The 18,811-nt window shown below is 37.9% G+C and overlaps 1 protein-coding gene across 1 annotated transcript in view; it reads left to right on the forward strand.

The window, feature by feature from the left end:
* The first annotated feature begins 8,780 nt into the window (after positions 1-8,780).
* The window catches only part of slc4a3 (solute carrier family 4 member 3), a 69,428-nt gene continuing 59,397 nt past the window's right edge, over positions 8,781-18,811 (forward strand). Inside the window, exon 1 of the mRNA XM_079619335.1 lies at positions 8,781-9,495. The gene's annotated coding sequence lies outside the window, so the exon portion shown is untranslated. The remainder of the gene's footprint in view (positions 9,496-18,811) is intronic.

Genomic DNA, 18,811 nt, shown 5'->3' on the forward strand with positions numbered 1-18,811 from the left:
TTATTATTTTTATGCAATATAATAATTATATTATAAAAATGTTGTGCCAGAAATAGCAAAACAAAATGGTTCAGTGAACTTGTGCGAACTAGAGGGAAATATTTGTTTTGCAGTAAAATACATTCTAGTAAAAAAAAAAAAAAAAAAAACCTTGCCTGGAGTAGAGCTTTTCTGAGAGAATTGTCTGGCTTTATGTATATATTTAATATAAGAGGCTTGCACTACATAAACAGAGCCACCACAAACTCCTCATACTTTGAACCCTCTGAACCTGTCTCTAGGGGTTCAGAAGCAATAAAGGAACTCTGCAAACAAAAGAATCACTGTAATGCAGTTCATTTCCTGTTGTTGCTTCTTGATCCACACCTTGCACATTTGCCAGAGTGTGGATTTAGTGAGAGATGTAGAGTAGATATCCTGGCACAGTCACAGTTTCACGAGGAGTGTGCACTGCAGTGTCATTACAAAATGTAAATATGTTCCTTAAGTATCTAAAATGATGTTCAAGCTAACACCACCTCTGGTATGTTTTGTGGTTCTAAACAGGAGGTTGCAGTGAAGCTTGCCAAGCAGATTTTCCGATACTTTTCTTCTGGTCTTTCATCATATCAGTTTGTAATGTATCTGGTTACCATAACAAAAAACTTCACACACTTGCTGCTGCTCCCTGACGTCCACTTAGTGCAAATATTGTCTCAAGCTAGCTCGCTAAGCTGGAGAAATGCCCACACAAAAATTGTTTTCAACAATAAGCTGAAAGAATATTTCTTCACACATCATCGGAAACTGCATTTGAGGTTTTGCTGTCACTATAAATGTTAATGTTCTTGAAATTGCAGGTCATATTCGGACAGCTAAGCAAGACACACTGTTCTTTTTTTTTTTTAGATAGTTAGCATGTTTTCATTTGGCAGTACTAGGTTTCAACGTTGTGAATGTTTTGTGTCAAAAATGAATGAAATATGATGGAATGTTTTTAAATTTACCATACATTCACATGCAGAAACAATACATTTGTAACTTAACAAATTGATTTGCCTTTGGTAATATTTTAAATGTATGGAAAATAGGAAGCTGCCAAAAGGGTTGAAACACACAACCTGCTGAATAAACATCTTAATCAACTTGTTTGCTGGTCTCCTGGTCTGGCTGTTTGGTTCCTGGTTGGTTTTTGGACAGTTAGCCACCAAGCTAAACCAAACTGAAAGACCATCTTAAACCAGCTAAGACCAACAAACCAGTTTAACCCCCCTTATAGGCTTAAACAGATATTACACTCATATTATTTGCTACAAAAAAAAACGATATTGTGAGACAATTACTCTTATTAAATCTTTTAGGATTTTCTTATTCCTATCATTGTTTCACAAAAACTCTCGGTTTGAGACTTTGCCCCATCTGACGTAAGCAGGGAATAACAAAAGTAAGGAGGTATTTTGCGAGTTCACGTCTGAACAGGTTACAACATATTTTTCATCCCACAACCAGCAGCCCGGGTTCAGTTTGGAGGTGTGACAGAATATTTTGTCCTTGTACTTTTTCAAGATGCAGGCCCACCTAGACACGCTACATTAAAGATTTGTAATGGTAAAAAAAAAAAAAAAAAAAAACTGACACTAATAATTTTATTCTCTGAGGCTTTTAGATTAGAAACTTAGTTTAAGTGTAATGATTTGTAACATGGTATTTTCCTTCCAAATAACAGGCTTGCCCAAAAATACAAATTAAGTTGATCTTTTGGCAAGTTGAGCATCCTGGCAAGAGAAAACAAATGACATGTCATTAAAACATGTCTGGCTTCTGAGCAAACACAGTCTGTTTTTAGATACCAGGACAACAAAACTCTGACTCTAGCTCTCTCAAGAAAACGCGATTCAAGTAGAATTGTAGGCTAGCCTACTCACAGATGATATCACTGACGACTCATCTTTGCGTGACTTCAGTTTAGTCATGTTTGCCCTAGCTTAAAAAACACACAAAAAAAATAGTATTGCTTATTCTAATCTGAGACCAATTCTGCCCTCTAGTGGAAAATCAGAAGTCAATCTCTGTACTGTACAGTTTGTTTTAAACGAACCAGTTATATTGGTCTAACGGCTTTTTAAAAAAAGACAAACTTGTAACCTTATCACGTTTTTTAAACTATAACAACTGCTATCAACTTTATTAATCATTGAGATGCTATCAAAACAGTCCAATTTTGACTCATTTTCTAAAGTAAAGAGTAAAACTCTCTTATAATTTAGGCTAGGCTAGCCTACTTCATATTCTCAATATGATTCTATGAAGGAATTCAATGCTTTCCACTACCGAAGTAATTATAAAACCAATCCAGTTTACTTATACTCCCTACTGCATGACCTTGAAATTAAATCTGTGATTTAGTGATTTTGAACGGATTTTTGACCGTTCTGGTGCCAAACAACATTGCTGAAGCTGAAGATAATGAGACCTCAAACACAGATGCTACAGGCCATAAATACCTTGACCGACTAAGAAGAGACAGACATCAAGACATTTCATCACCTGGATGTCGGCCATGAATCTTCTTTGTTCACGTTTTCTTAGTAAACATCACCTCTGTTTGCATGCAAACCTCTCCGACAATGCCTGCAGACTTTGCGATAGATATCACGATAGAGGTCTGGCGAATCTCTTGGACTTAAACACACAGTGGCTTTATTAACACAAACACATCAATCATGCGCGCGGTTTGAAAGCTGCATTGCAATGGCTCATTCTCCAACATTTGCAGTCCAATGTAAACAGCACCAGCAGTGTGCAGAATCCCCTTGCTTTGACTGACATATGCAAGCATTGCTTTGATTGACAGGCTGTATGCTTTTTCAGGGCTTGGATCTTGGCTTGGCAGAAGGATGCAGTAATACCAACCCTCCTCCTGCCCACAGTCTGTGCTTCTTCACACACACTGACGCACTGTCGGCCTTATTGTGGCTGAGTAATGACAGGTGCTAATAGTGAGCGTCTGCACTCCTCCAGGTCTGTTCTGACGCTGCGTTCTGATGGAATGTTGGAATCACGTCCTATGGGATTGGGTTGGGGATTCACGTCGGGGGAGGAGATCACCACCATCACTGACAGGCAAGAGACCAGTCTGGGCAATGAGCTCGGAGAACAGTGATGTGTCACTAACAAGATCCAGATATAAGACAGATGGCTTTTAAAATTAAAGGAAGCAATAAAATAAAAAAATAAAAAACTGTGAGCCAATAAGAAAAGGAATTTAAATTTAGAATTATGGGTCTGGAAACTGCAGCTCCTCCACTGTAATATAACTGTACAAAATAACAACTGTGTTCAACAATGATAATAATTATAAATGTTTTTGAGCAGAAAATAAGAATATTAGAATGATTTCTGACGGATCATGTGACACATGGAGTAATGATGCCATATATTGTGTAACAGTTGGTTTTGTGTGTGTGTTTTTTTTTTGCTGTTTAGTTACATTTTCTCGTTATTTGATTAGTTTGATTCCGGTGTGTCTTGTTTTCTTAAATAGTTTGCTTTGGTATTTAAACTGTTTCTTTCAGTTGACTGTTTGTTCAAGTTGTGTTTTAACCGGTTGTTCTGGTCTTGTTTTCTAGTTTAGTGATTTGTTTGAATAAAGGACTGTTTGCTGCTGCACCTCCTCTTATCAGTCCTCACTTTTATTGCAACCGATTGTGACAGTTTGATCAAATAAATGTTGCTTAGTAAGCACAAGAGAGGATAAACACTGGCACATGTTAAAGACCTCGAAGTTTAGAATGGCAGTGTAAAACCTGTTTCAACCTCGGAATAATATTTGTCCTGTTTATGAGATATAAATCTGCACTTGTGAGATACCAAGATGCAAACTCAAGAGATAGTCACAATTGTGAGATGTAATGTTAGTTTAATTAAAAATAGGCTATTGAATAAATAATTAAATTAGTTTCATCATTTTTACTCAAGTATATTGATCAGATGATGAGTCAACAATGATGCAAATTAGCATACTCAACTTAACTTTTCACAAAGTGAAAGGCACACTCTTTATTTAATAGAAATAAAGGTTCTTTATTGGCATCTGGTTCCATGAAGAAAATGTAACATTCATGGAGGCTTTCCATTGCACAAAAGGTTCTTTATAGTGGTAAAGGGTTCTTTAGATTGATAATGTTCCACGCACGCACGCACGCACGCACGCACACGCACACACACACACACACACGCACGCACGCACACGCACACACACACACACGCACGCACGCACACACACACACACACACACACACACACACAAAGGAGGTTTTCTTCTATGGCATCACTGTAAAAATACACTTTTGGAACCTTTATTTGAGAAACACATTTATAAGCATATTTTGAATAAGTGTCGTCTCTCTAGCTTGTTGTGATTTACAAATATTTTGTGTCACAAGTGTCCCTGTCTCTCTTACTGATATGAAATACATTGATTATGTACTGTGGGATCCTCAGATTGCTGTAAAAGGATCTTGCAACAATTATGTAAAAGCACTTTAGAAATTAAACTGAGTTGAATTATGTTCAATCCACAACTTAGATGGATCAGTGTTAAGAACTACATCAGTAGCATATTCATTTTTTTTTTTTTTTTTTTTTGTGTGACGTTTGTTGATAACCTATATCGGTCGTTCCAGCTCAGATCTTACACACTGAAATATTCCCTGCACTGATGGGAAAGAAAACTACTATCCCTCATCTAACAAAATTTGCTCGTCTTTTAAAAGCTCATGAATATTTGAGAGATTCTGCTGACACAGGACATTCATCTTCCGAGAGTGAATGCCAACTACGTTTTTTTTTTTCATTTTCCAAAGGAAAGCGAGAGCTTAGCAAAACAGCACACCTCTCCTATCATTTGTGACAGTGCTGTGTATAAATTAGTGATGAGTCAATTTGAATGTTTAGGGGTTTGTTCAAATCTAAGTATGAGTAATAGTAATAGTCATACTTATGATATTCTCTCTGTATTTATCATTCCATATCATCACACTTTGAAAACATGGTATAATATATACAGCCATTCACATATATATACCACAATCAAATCATTTCAGATTCTGCTATGAAAATGACAACGTTGTATCCACAAGGAGGCAGCGTGATCTGAAAGTGTGAATCTTACAGTAGACTGTGCATATTTTATACTGTTACTAATTTAGTAATTCATTTAAAGTCATTTACACAACTCACAGTGAATAGGCAAAAACACACGATTATTTAAAGTTTGGAAGCTCAACCCTATAGTTTAACCATTTCAAGTAGGTTTGTCAGCTTAGTGAAATTATCCATCAAGAGAACAGTGGGACTTTGGGATCATAAAATAAAATAAGCAAATCGGGGTCAGCATCTCCGTCTTAAAAAATACTTTTCACAAGACATGCGAGCAACCTCTCATGACGTATTTATTATTGAATAAAACCTAAATAAATAATCATCCTCGCTCTAAAACACGACTGTACCTTATCAGCAAAACCACTACATCAGGTTTATCCAAGGAAAACACTCTCTTTCCATGTGTCTGATCTAGTTCCTCTCAATTATTTGATAAACCAGCTGATGTGTTACAGCATGAGAAGAGCATCCTCTGCAGTGACCGAATGAGAGAAATCAACGACAACAAAACAAGTGATTAGGGACAAGAAAATAAGCTATTTTTTGTGTTTGGAAACAGTCCAAGCCATGAATTTATCAGTCCAATGCCGTATTCATTTCAGACCCTCTGATATGCTGGTTTAATTTCGCTGCAAGGCACTGACTGGGAAATGACTGTTATAGCCTATGTCTGGCAGGAAGGAGTTGATATGTATAGGCCTACAGGCTCTCATCAAATCTGACAGGTCACAATTTATTATTTTCAAACAAGCCAATGTAGGGTACAGTTGAAAAGAAAGGCTGAATCTCAAAACGAGCAAAAGGATCTGTAAGGTTATTTGCAGAAAAGCAAGAAAGTTCATTATGGGCCCAAGTTATTTAATTTAATACTAATCTATACTTGCTGTTCATTCATTTAGAAGCCTACATCAACTCCCATTTAACACCAGGAACTGTTCTTGGCGCGTTTCGAGTAAAACCTACACTGTAAAAAGGTCTGTAAAAATATGGCACACTGTAGATATATATCTACAGTATAAATATGAAGGAATTTTCTGTTTTGGTGTTTTACAGGTGTGTTTTGAATTGCGCATTACATTGTGTTGTGCTTTAAAGGATAATTCCGGTATTTAACACCTTGAGTCTATATTGTAGTTTGTTTTGGATGAACAAGAGTGGTGGACAACATTTTTTTGACAATGGTTCCTCTCTCGAGTTTTTGACTATAATAGAATTGGCCATGGACCCATTTAACATTGGAGTCAATGGGCATGTCCGAAAATGTCATTAAAACAGCCAATAATGTTCGTTTACAAAACTGTTAAACTCACCGAGTGGTTAGTGGTGTTCGTTGATGATTATAAACAATATATCGTCGCAATATATGATTCCAATCCGTTTATTTTGCTATAGTGGAACTATTTTTTCAGACACTTCACAACCGTGTAACTTCCGCTCAATATTTGAATCTGAAGCGTTAGCACACTCCCGACAACTTGATGGCGATAACCGATGTTTATGTCTCGCGGGACACTCACGGTCAACTTCATATTGCACTGGTCAGTGGTCACGTCTTTCAATATTGTTAGAATTTGTGCGGTCAAAAACTGCGGTAAAGTTCCTAAAAAAATTATTGTTTATTTCGCTTACTCTCCCGGAGCACAGTTGCTCTGCTCGCTAGCCTTATGAGAAACGGAAGCGAGCAAAAAGACTACATCGACCAAATGTAAACAGCCCCCTTTCCGTTTCCGGTAGCGCATTTATATTAACGAGCACTCAGTCCTTCAACAGAATTCAATGGGATTTTACAAAATGACGAATAAAACACGACAGAAACTGTATTTCGCAACACTTTTTGTTTCTGGAACATCAACTAACATCACTAATCACTCGGTGAGTTGCACAGTTTTGAAAACTAATGTTAAAGGTTGTTTTAATGACATTTTCGGACATGCCCATTGACTCCAATGTTAAATGGGTCCATGGCCAATTCTTTTAGTCAAAAACTCGAGAGAGGAACCATTGTCAAAAAAATGTTGTCCACCACTCTTGTTCATCCAAAACAAACTACAATATAGACTCAAGGTGTTAAATACCGGAATTGTCCTTTAAGGTTAACGGTAATTTCCGTAAAATTACTGGATAATGTCCTGGCAAAAAATTTTTTAGTAGGCTAAATTTTTTGCTTGTATTTTTTGCAGTGTATGAAAGCTATAAACTGCTCCTACATTGATTCATAAATAATAAGATTTATCCACTCAAAAGAACCGACTCAGTAAGAGTCATCATTAGCACAAGAGTTGGGAGTCAGACCACATCTGATTCATTTTGATTCGCTGAAAAGAACCGTTCACAAGAGTAGTTCATTCGGGAATCTGACTTAACTGGTTGAGCTGTTTGCTTTAATTTACTAAGAGTACGTTTACACGTACGATGCACTAAAAATAGAAAAAGTATATATTTGTACAGAAAACTATCCCCGCTATCCCCGTTCACACTGATCTGCGAAAATTACTAAAAATGCTGTATTATGTATTTATGCATGCCAGGTCAGTAGTTAGTGATGTCATTTGTAAAGAAACACTACGCGTCAAGGCACATACGCACCCAGATAGAGCATACATATCCGGGCCTCATCTGGGCCAACTATGGCACAAAATAGCTCAGTTCTGGCAGCGGCAAAAGTCTTACTTAGGCCATATCTGGCCCACACACATCAAGCCGGTTTTTAGTGTGAGTTGTGGTTTGCTGTGTATGGCACAGATGTCGCCCATGTGACCTTGCCGCTGCCAGAACTGAGCCGTATGTGCCATAGGTGGCCCAGATGAGGCCCGGATATTCATGCTATTGCCAACCACACTAAGGTTTAGTCATCGCCATCATTCCATGCAGTGTGTGGGCCAGCAGAATGTGGGAGATGTGGGCCACAATTAGGTCAGATGTAATTTGCGCCAAATGCGCATGCCTATAGACTATACACATGTGTGCATGCCGCCACCCTTCTCACAGATTCGCGTTTTTGTACTTTACTCAGAGACGATGACGGTATCGTTTTCAAAAACTTGCACTTTGATACCCATTTTCAAAAGTGCATTTTTAGGCCTCCAAAACACAGTTGTCATGTAAATGAACAGCCAAAACGCATAAAAAGTTTTCCGTTTTTATTTGAAAACGGTGTCGTGTAAACTGTCCCTCTTTTGTGAATTGGACTGTTCGAGCAGTATGGTTTTGTTTCGCTTAACAGAACCGGCTCATAAGAGTTTGTTTCGGGAAATGGTCTACATTGGTTGGGTTGCATAAAGTCTCGCCTGGCTCTATCGCAGCTTTCATTAGTCAAGGTAATTGACTGACATGTAATGATGTAACCAATCAGTTTGCTTTGAAACATGTTTAGAGGCTTGAAAATGTGAAAATGATGTCCCTGCAATAAGCCTGCATCCATAAATGATTCATTCAAGAACGTTGTGCAAGTTTACTGCAACAATGGAGCCGCGAATTTCACATAGGCTACATTTGAAAATCCAGCGTTCAGTTGATCCTGGTAAGCGCTCATTGTCACAGTTGTAAACATGACGGCGTTCTTCTTCCATGAGGGGGTTTGGCATCATGGCATTTGTTTCCAGGCGGACCATTAAATAACGCAACACACACGACGTGTCTCCCGCGGACATTCTGTAGAAACTCCTGAAGTGTTTCCAGAAGTGTGCCATATGCATCAGGCTGAGACTAGGTCGCAATTTTTATGCTTTTGATTCACTATAAAAACCTGGCTTATAAAAGTTATTAGTTTGGGAATCACACACCTAATTCATTCGGGATTCGGACTGCACATTCACATACATGGTGTGGTTTAGATTCAGTTAATATTAGTGTAGGTAACATTGCCAGAAAGTATAGCTCGATGTTTCATCATAGAATAATTAACGGTCGAGAACCGAATCATGAAAATATATATTTTTTCAAATTATATTTTGTAAAGAAATGTAACCTTTTTCTCGGTCCCCAACCTTAATTGATTATGTTATAAATTCAATTTGACTTGAATTAATAATAGAAAAATAATAATTGCTATATGCTTTTTAAAAATATTAGAAAGGGCTCACACGAGGCTGATCATTTGACGGTCTAGCCCTGATGCACACAGCACCCATGACGCGCGCCCCCCTCAGCAGCATCTAGTGGCTGACGCGAGCATCGCTCTCGGATGAGAGAGAGAGAGAGACAGAGAGAGAGAGAGAGAGAGAGAGAGAGAGAGAGAGAGAGAGAGAGAGAGAGAGCAGCTGGAGCGCTTCACTATGGACCAGCACGGCCGCTGCGCTCTCTGACCCATCGTCTACATTCTCGTTTTGCTTGGACAACTCTCCAAACACACAGGTAGGCGAGCACAACACTGCCCGGGTGCAGATCTTCAGCATCACATATATTCATGATGGCACAATGAGGAATAGCGCTGATCTTCTTGGCTATCGTGGATACGGGTGCGTGCATGCGCTCCTTCCTCCAGAGCCTATGGCAGAAATGGGTCTCCCCATGGATATGATGATGGCAGGGGTGTGTGCTGAACAACAAAGCCGACAAAACACTCGGTTAGGATGCGTAAAATGCGCGGACAGGTCATTCATATGGATAGGAAGATGCTCGTGCAGTCGTATAGTGAGGTGAAGCGTTTGCAGACGCATTTTACGGATTGGACACAATGATTCAAAGGCGATGTTGTGTGCAGAAATGTTCATTCCTTTATGCAAAATATAATAGTGAAAAGACATTCAGATTTATAGTATCGAGAAAGCTATAACAAAGAGCAGAGCGTTTGCGCACCTGAAAGGGTTAATGCTTGAAAGATGCTGAAGTAGGTTATTTGAGCTAGTCATCCTGAGCATGCACGAAGTTATTAACGAAACCCCATCATTGGTTACTAAATATAGAATGTAAGATTTATGGCAGAAACGGTTGAAATTAAGATTTTTTTTACTCGTGTGTATATATATATATATATATATATATATATATATATATATATATATATATATATTATACATTTTCAGAAGATTTCATCTTGCATCAGCCATTGACCCATATCAATAAAGGAATATAATAATAGTGTCAGATTTTGTGCAATTAGTATTAAAAAGTTTCCTTAGTCTCTTTGAAAAGTTGTGTAGTTATCTGGATCAAATGTAGAGTTTAGGATGTTGGTGATCTATTCAATTGTAATGGGGGCTAGTTGTCACAATTATTTTCTAAGTATTCCCCAGGGTGGATTTATTTGCGAAATTCACACATGTTGGCACATGTAGACAGATATATTACATTGATCATGCTGATGATGCATGTTGTAACAGTATATGGGGTAAGTTGTCACTGTGAGAATCTACCATTAAATAACATATTACAGAATCAGATTGGCGTATAGAATAGCCTTGTTTTAAAAACGCAGTTTAATTATTTGGTTACAATCCAACTTCAACTAGGAGTGTCAAAACTTGGGAAATCAAGCATTTGTTCTGCTGGGCTTCTGTTAGAGATATGGGATATAACCCTAGTCTAGCCTACGTCTTTACAACTTTTTAAACAAATGTAATACACTGATGATGAATGATAAGAAAAAATAATGACAACATTGCATAGTAGGTTTGTAGAAGGGATTGAAAATGCATTTTCATAATTTTTACATCCTTAGATACTTACTTAATGCCACAATCCTGATATTTTACTATTCAAATTTGTGTTAACCAAATTGCACCTGGCCTTATCTTCAGGGTGTTGGACTATACTTCCTTCAAACAACACCATGAAGGCTAGTAGTGTAGCTAAAGTATTATGTTTTCTTCATGTAGGCCTACGTAAGTGTTAGATCTTTGCAGATGTGCCCTCGACATCGTTTCTCTTGCCCACACACATATCCAAATATAGATCCATACATCAACGGATAGGACCTTGTGGATCATGTTAAGTAGGCTGAAAATTATAGATACTCCCAGAAGAGGTGGAGCCCGTCAGAGCCTTTGCAACTGTCTAGATCTGTGCTACTATGACATTATAGACTCATAAGCTCCAGTATACCAGTGGTTCTCAAGTGGTGGCTTTGCGACTTACAAAACAAAAATGGGTCACCGATCTGTTCTGATATAGGATCGCTGAGAGCAGAGAAAAAAGGCCAAATGCTTTATACATAAGCTAATAAATATGATGATCAACTTTTGAATAGGAAAACCCTTCAGGGCCCTATAATACACTCGGCGCCAGGTGCGACGCAAGTGTTTCTTGCTAGTTTCAGCCTTACACAGTTATCATTTTCACGTCCTGCGTTACATTGTTTAAATAGCAAATGCTTTTGCGCCCATGGGCGTGCGGGTCTGAAAACGAGGTGTCTAAAGTCAATGGCGCAGTATTTTTTGGGTTAAAGGGCGCATTAGTAATACAGTATGTGCATAGGCGGGTGCAGAACGCGCATACACTGCTTATTACACACACAGGCACAGGAGAAGCAGCACACAAACTAGCCAAATATTAAAAATGGATTAATTAATTCAAGGATTACAATGTAAAAGATTAATATTGTGTACATAAAGATATGGTGGAATCCGGCTTGTCCCGTAGATGGTCGAGCAGATCAGTTTCCTCTCTGGAGAAGCGTTCAGTCTTTCTGCTTGCAAATTCCACCATGTAAATAGCGAATCCGCCATGGCGCGAGCGCAACTGGCTTTTAAAGGGAATGAGAGATGAGACTCTGATTGGTTTATTGCACGTTACGCCCAAAACTCACCCATTACTCATTAAGAAAATAGGGACAACCCATGCACTGGGCGCGCCGACCATTTTTCCCGTCGTTAAACTATCAAAAGTGGATTCGGACACTCCCAAAAAATACTTGCGCCGTGCACTTTAGACCATGCGCTTAGATCGTTCAAATAGGGCCCTTATTCTTTGTTGTTGAAGACAATATTTGGCACATCACACTTTTTCTGTCCATGGATTTTTTTCCGTTTTACTATTCTGCCCATGTAGTAGTAGTAGTTGCATATTGCTGAATGGATGCAGTTCATGATAATATTAATACATTGTTATTTACAATAATCTGTTGTATTTTGTCACCACTTGATGTCCATTGTAAAATCTGGATCCTGAATCAAAACCAGTTGAGAAGCGCCGCTGTAACATAGACATGCTTGCCTTTCGAACCTTAGGTTTGATCGATTTGACGGCCACTAAATGATAAATGTAATTCAGTCAGTCACGCTGTAATCATGCAGAAGAAACTGCTTTGTTTTTCAAATCTTGACTCATCGATGCATCATAGAGCCAGCTGTCTACTTCCAACACAGCTGCAGGAGACCACATACATTCTTACTGTCAGGATTAAAACATCTCCAACATCTTCTGCTGGAGTCCTTTAAATGATCAAGGCTTCAGTTGTAATTAGGTCTCGTTACCCGGATAAATGCCCAGGAATAGCTGCAGATGTGCTCGTTTTCAAACAAGCACAAAGTAATGCATTAATGAGGAATCACATGAAGAAGTAAAGTATAATAAGATGCAGGGAAGTTATTATGATCTCCATCACTATCAGTTGGACTGACGTAAGTGTGTGACATTAGAAGCGTGTCAACCGCGTATTGATTTTGCTACACACATTAGAGATATATTCAGTTGTTCTTCGGCCTAATGTTTCTCATTCTTCAGCTGTCAGTGGTGTGTGTATCATCTGTATAGATGGTGATGTAAACAGTGTTTCCTCGGCTTGTTGTTTGCTTGTTCATCCTGATGCTTAATTAGTTAATTGTTATATTGAGACAACAAACTGAAGTAGGTCTGCTGGAGAGCTAGTTTCTTTCTGAATCAACATGCAATAGCTGTTTTTCAATGAACAGTGTGTCAAAGCAAATTCTTGACTTTTAATTACCCCCTTAATTATGTCAAACAAAAAACATGCAAACACAAACTAGAATAATTGCAGTAGAATGATTGTTTGTGGTGTTATTCAGCAGAGGCGGTGTGCAACTTAAAGGGATAGATCACCCCAAAATTGTAATTCCATTATTTACTCACCTTTCCAACACACAAAAAAGATTAATAATAATAATTATAATAAAAAAGTCAAAACTGTCTAATATTTTGGACCCCATTGACACCCATTGTATGGACAAAAGAATTCTTCAAAATATTTTTTTTTTTTTTTTTTTTTTTAATATGATGTGTAATATCTCTTTAAATCAGTGCAGAGCCATAGAGAGAGAGAGTTGCGACACTCTTTGATGTCGCCGCTATGGCTGTCACGTGGTTCATGAACGCCCCAATAGTTCCAAAACATACGCTGGCTGTCATGTTATTCTATGGGAGAGACAGCAGCGATTGCATTATTGAACGGTAAATATAAAATAAAACACATACCCAAGTACTTTTTCAGCTGTTATTGCATTTTGTTAATGTCAGTTTTGCATTTGGAGGGGCAACGAGGTACTGTATATTACTTAGATAAGTTTTAGGCTATATTTTTGGAGGGAAAAGCTTATGTTCATGGTCGCATGGGTAGTAGCACTGGCTTTAGCGGCTCTAACTTAACTTTTCCATATCATTCATCTGATGATGGACGTCTCATGATATTTATTTTAGCACAACTGGGCTGTATTAGACTATTGATTCCCGTGATTTTGCTTATAAATTCCGATTCAGCCATTAGCCTAACGTTACCTTCGTGATCACGCTGAGGTCTGCCGTGGCGGACCGGTCCGTTCAGAATTCGCATGGCTGATACAAATGAAGGTTTTCAAATAAAATATATTTTATTAAACAATGACAGACAACAAAAATGTGTGCTTGTGTGAACAAGAAAAACAAAAACCAGGGGCAGGTGATCCATGAAACATGATCCTAGATGTCCAGCATTGTTCTCACAAGCCGCTTCACTCAAGACAATAAATGAAAAGTTATTATATCCCAAAAAATCAATTAAATAAAAGTTGCTATAAAGGTGGTAGCGATGAATTACCGAACTAATCAGATATGCTACCTTCACAGCTGGCGAAGTCACGCTGGCAATGCTAGAAAATTGGTTGAAATAACCAAGATAAAATATAAATAATTACGCTGTGCATATACAAATGAAGACCAGTATAAGCATCGCAAAGGGCCTCTGAAACAATATAGACAGTTGACAATTCAAAAGAGGTCGATATTTCAGCAAGTTACCTCTGGAACAACTCGACGCGCTGCAATGTTTAGTGAATGGGGTTCAACGCCCACATGACAGTTTTTGGAACTAATCCGATCTCCTAATCCCGGAAGTAGTCGGTTAAAAGCGCCGCCATTTTTTACAATGGAGGTCTATGGGAGTGTCGCAACTCTTTCTCTCTATGGCTCTGAATCAGTGTAATGCCTATAGTCAAAACACTGAAAGAATCATTATGGAACCAGAATCATTAAGTGGAATCAGATTCAAATCTAGAATCGTTAAATTCCTCACAATTCCCATCCCGAATCACAGCAGAGTTGGGCTGCATCCGACATCACATACTCTCTTTTGAGTAGGTACTTATTTTGAATAAGTATGTTCTATATAGTATGATTGTGTGTTGTATGAGTGTAATCTGGATGTACTACTTTCACCATGTTGTCATTATCATGTGACCAACCAGCGTCAGTTACATCGCTTCACTGCCATTCATAAATCCTCTTCCGTGGCCTCATGGGATAGTAAGTGTCCATTGTATGCACACCTCAGAATCTCGTTGGAAGTAGTAGGTCATCCGGGTACTTTTTGCCTTCTCTTTTACGAGGACCTACTCTGAATTCGGACATACTTCTTTTGTCTCATACTTTTTTTTTGCCTACTATATAGTAGGGAAGTATGCGATTTTGGATGCAGCCATGGTCTTATTATTGGGAGATGCGAGGATCTGTGGCTCTACAATTGGAGAAAGCATGATAGCTAACTTGGATCACATGTGCCTTGATAACCAATCACATTCAGCGTATGAAGTCTCTCCTCCATTGACATCCATTCAAAAACCGCCTCTTGTCTCCTTCCCTGTGTACCGCAGCGTTAGCTAGCATTACGATTTTTTCCGGCTGAGGTTGCATGCTTGGTAAGAACTTTCCGTCTTTGGGTTCAGTGGAAGGTGTGTTATTAGGTGTAGACGGGCCGTAATCTGTGATGTGAGGGTGCTGTGCTTGCGATCACACCTGTTAGCACAATAGCAGAGGCTCAGACTGGCTGAGAACAAGACACTTCAATAAAACGGCCTCTTTAACTGATTGAGCCTCTCAGGAGGGATGCTTTGGGTTTAGCATCGGCTATGTGTTTCTTCACACATATTGAGAAGTTTATTTAATTCCTGAGGTTGGCTTACTGTCTGCACGCATAGGCTTAAGCATGTGAATGAACTCTCCTCTTGCAGACCTGGTTAATTATAGAAATAACTGTGGAGTTGGTGTGCTGAACCATGAGGTAAATAGCTCTTTATATATTATTGCATTATGATCGGGGGCATCAAATTAAATTTCTGATTTCAAATCATTTTGATTCAGTTACCAGACATCTGTGGTTTGAAGACCATTACATTTGAAAAGATGGCAGATGCATGGCAGTTATTATATACAATTGTAATATTACTATAATGATTTCATAAATATAATGATTTAATTAATGATTATAGAAATTATTATTCATAATGCACACTCTAAAAATTGACCTGTGTAGATTAGCATAACATTTTTATGATTTGGGATGCACTACTAGAGCTATATAGTATGGATAATTATAACTCCTTCTGTTTTCATTTTACCCTTATAGAAATATTTTTTAAAATAAGTGTTAAATATTTAGAAAATACTAAATTAAATAAATTAATTCAGTGATAGTGAGGTGGAACCGTGTGACCATGCATGGTGTTGTTTGTTTTATAGCCTAATTTTAGCTTTTTACTTCTGACAATTGTAAAGGCTTCAAGATTAATAAGATTATCTTGATGAACAAAACATGTAAGAATCATAAACTTGTGTTGGTTTTTTTGATGCGAATTTATGGGTTGGCCTACAAAAATACATCATCACTGCAGAGCTCTATACAATATTAAAATATGCATGTCTAAACTGTTAAAGCATCATAAGTGTTTTCTTAATGAATTACACAAAACCATAATGTATTGAACTCCTGACTTTAATGATCAATGTTCAAAACCACTGATTCGTTCATGAATTAAACATTGCTAGTCTACTAGGGTAGAGACTAACGCATCAGTGACTTCTATTACAATACTTTAATACGCATTCTTATCAGCTTTAAGAATTTTTTTCCTGAGTAAAAAGTTTAAGACAGACAGACAGATAGATAGATAGATAGATAGATAGATAGATAGATAGATGTACAGATCTTCATACATAATTTCTGTATGTAAATTATATGTAAATTAGACCCGTTATGCAAGTTGCTTTGGATAAAAATGTCTTCCAAATGCATTTTATGGATTATATATTTATAATATATGAATTTAGGCATAAATGTAATGTAATGTCATTTGAATTGTTTTGTTTAATTTCATTGTGTGCACTTTCCTATTGACCGTTATTAATCAAATTATGATCAAATTATGGAGAAGAGCATTATGACCAGGCATATATCAAGTGTAGAGAAAACACATTTTAGCTGAATCAAAATCATTCCCCCATGCATCTTAAAAACAGAGAGAAAAGGATTGAGGAAGAAGATATAGTGGATAGTCCCTGTGTCTGCTGGTTTTTAACTTCCAGAGTAGTGGAGGTAGGGCTCCGCAGAGTCTGTGAGCTGTGTGCATTGGGGATTTCTTTATTTAGAGCATGTTGGGTTTGGGGGATCAAGCATGCCTGTGATTAGCCTTTGGATGAGCTCTATTTAGACAGCCAAAGCTCTCTGTGGAACGACGCTGTAGTAAAATCCAGAACCCGGAGACAGCTGGAAGACAAGCTAACAACCAGAATCGCCTTTGAATACAGTGCTTCTGAACTCACCACTCTTTTCTACATTGAGCTGAATGCTCGAAGCTGCATCTAAGCCTCTGCTCAGGACGTAAGCTAACTGTTCACATCCAAAGTCAGACTGGTGCTTAAAGGGCGCCTAAAGGTGGACTTATTCATGGTTACGGAGCTAGAAGCAATTTGTTTCTATAGAGTCCATGGCCCCAAGGGCCATTAGCTAAATCTGCTTGGGCTTTGCGTGCCTAATTGTTTGCGATAAGAGGCTATTAGCGTTAATAATTTACCTAGAGCTCCCTCAGAAACAAACATCTGGCCCTGACGCACACTCATTTGTGCAGACCTTAATGTGACCCACACGTTCTCTGGTGTAAAAGCTGCATGTGGCCATTTGTTAATCCATTAATGGGTGCGTGCATCAACGGTGATGGACCCTTAAAGACGAGACTCCAGATTCGAACTCTTGTGCACACTGATGTAAATCAGGCTGGATGCCACAAGACATTTTGTTGTAACGTGTTGTAAGTAACACAAGACATATTGTTGTAACGTGTTGTAAAACAAGACATATTGTTGTAACGTGTTGTAAAACAAGACATATTGTTGTAACGTGTTGTAAAACAAGACATATTGTTGTAACGTGTTGTTACACAAGACATATTGTTGTAACGTGTTGTAACACAAGACATATTGTTGTAACGTGTTGTAACACAAGACATATTGTTGTAACGTGTTGTAACACAAGACATATTGTTGTAACGTGTTGTAACACAAGACATATTGTTGTAACGTGTTGTAACACAAGACATATTGTTGTAACGTGTTGTAACACAAGACATATTGTTGTAACGTGTTGTAAAACAAGACATATTGTTGTAACGTGTTGTAACACAAGACATATTGTTGTAACGTGTTGTAACACAAGACATATTGTTGTAACGTGTTGTAACACAAGACATATTGTTGTAATGTGTTGTAACACAAGACATATTGTTGTAACGTGTTGTAAAACAAGACATATTGTTGTAACGTGTTGTAACACAAGACATATTGTTGTAACGTGTTGTAACACAAGACATATTGTTGTAATGTGTTGTAACACAAGACATTGTTGTAACGTGTTGTAACACAAGACATATTGTTGTAACGTGTTGTAACACAAGACATATTGTTGTAATGTGTTGTAACACAAGACATATTGTTGTAATGTGTTGTAACACAAGACATATTGTTGTAACGTTCACTCAACTGTCGCAGTTTTAATTATGTAGCGGAGGGGGAGGGGCTATCTGACTCTGATGTTGAATGACAAAATATCCAAAATTCATACAATACATGGTTGACTGCATAGTGCAAGTGCACAGTATAAGTGCATAGTGTGTAGTGAGTCATCTGTTGACGCAATATTGAAATAAAAAGTTTTTGTAAACACTTTGCAGGGTGGAATGACATGAATATTAAAATACTTAATATAACATTTTAACTATTTTAAAGTCTGACAGGTTTTTTTTACTCAGCCTGAATTTTACACTACAATATTGATTGTTGTTATATGCTATATTAATATAGGCAGTCCTAACTGCAGTGAACATCAAGTGACCATTTCTTTTGCTGATCTCTGTTTACAAATGACGACTCTGTGTGCCAGTGCAGCTCATAAATCATTTGTGGCGCTTTGAAGGCTTTGAAGGGAAGAGGAAGTGCATGATGAATGCTGGTTAGACACACAGGAAGCAGACAG

Source organism: Phoxinus phoxinus, assembly GCF_949152265.1.
Source record: "Phoxinus phoxinus genome assembly, chromosome: 7".
NCBI lineage: Eukaryota > Metazoa > Chordata > Actinopteri > Cypriniformes > Leuciscidae > Phoxinus > Phoxinus phoxinus.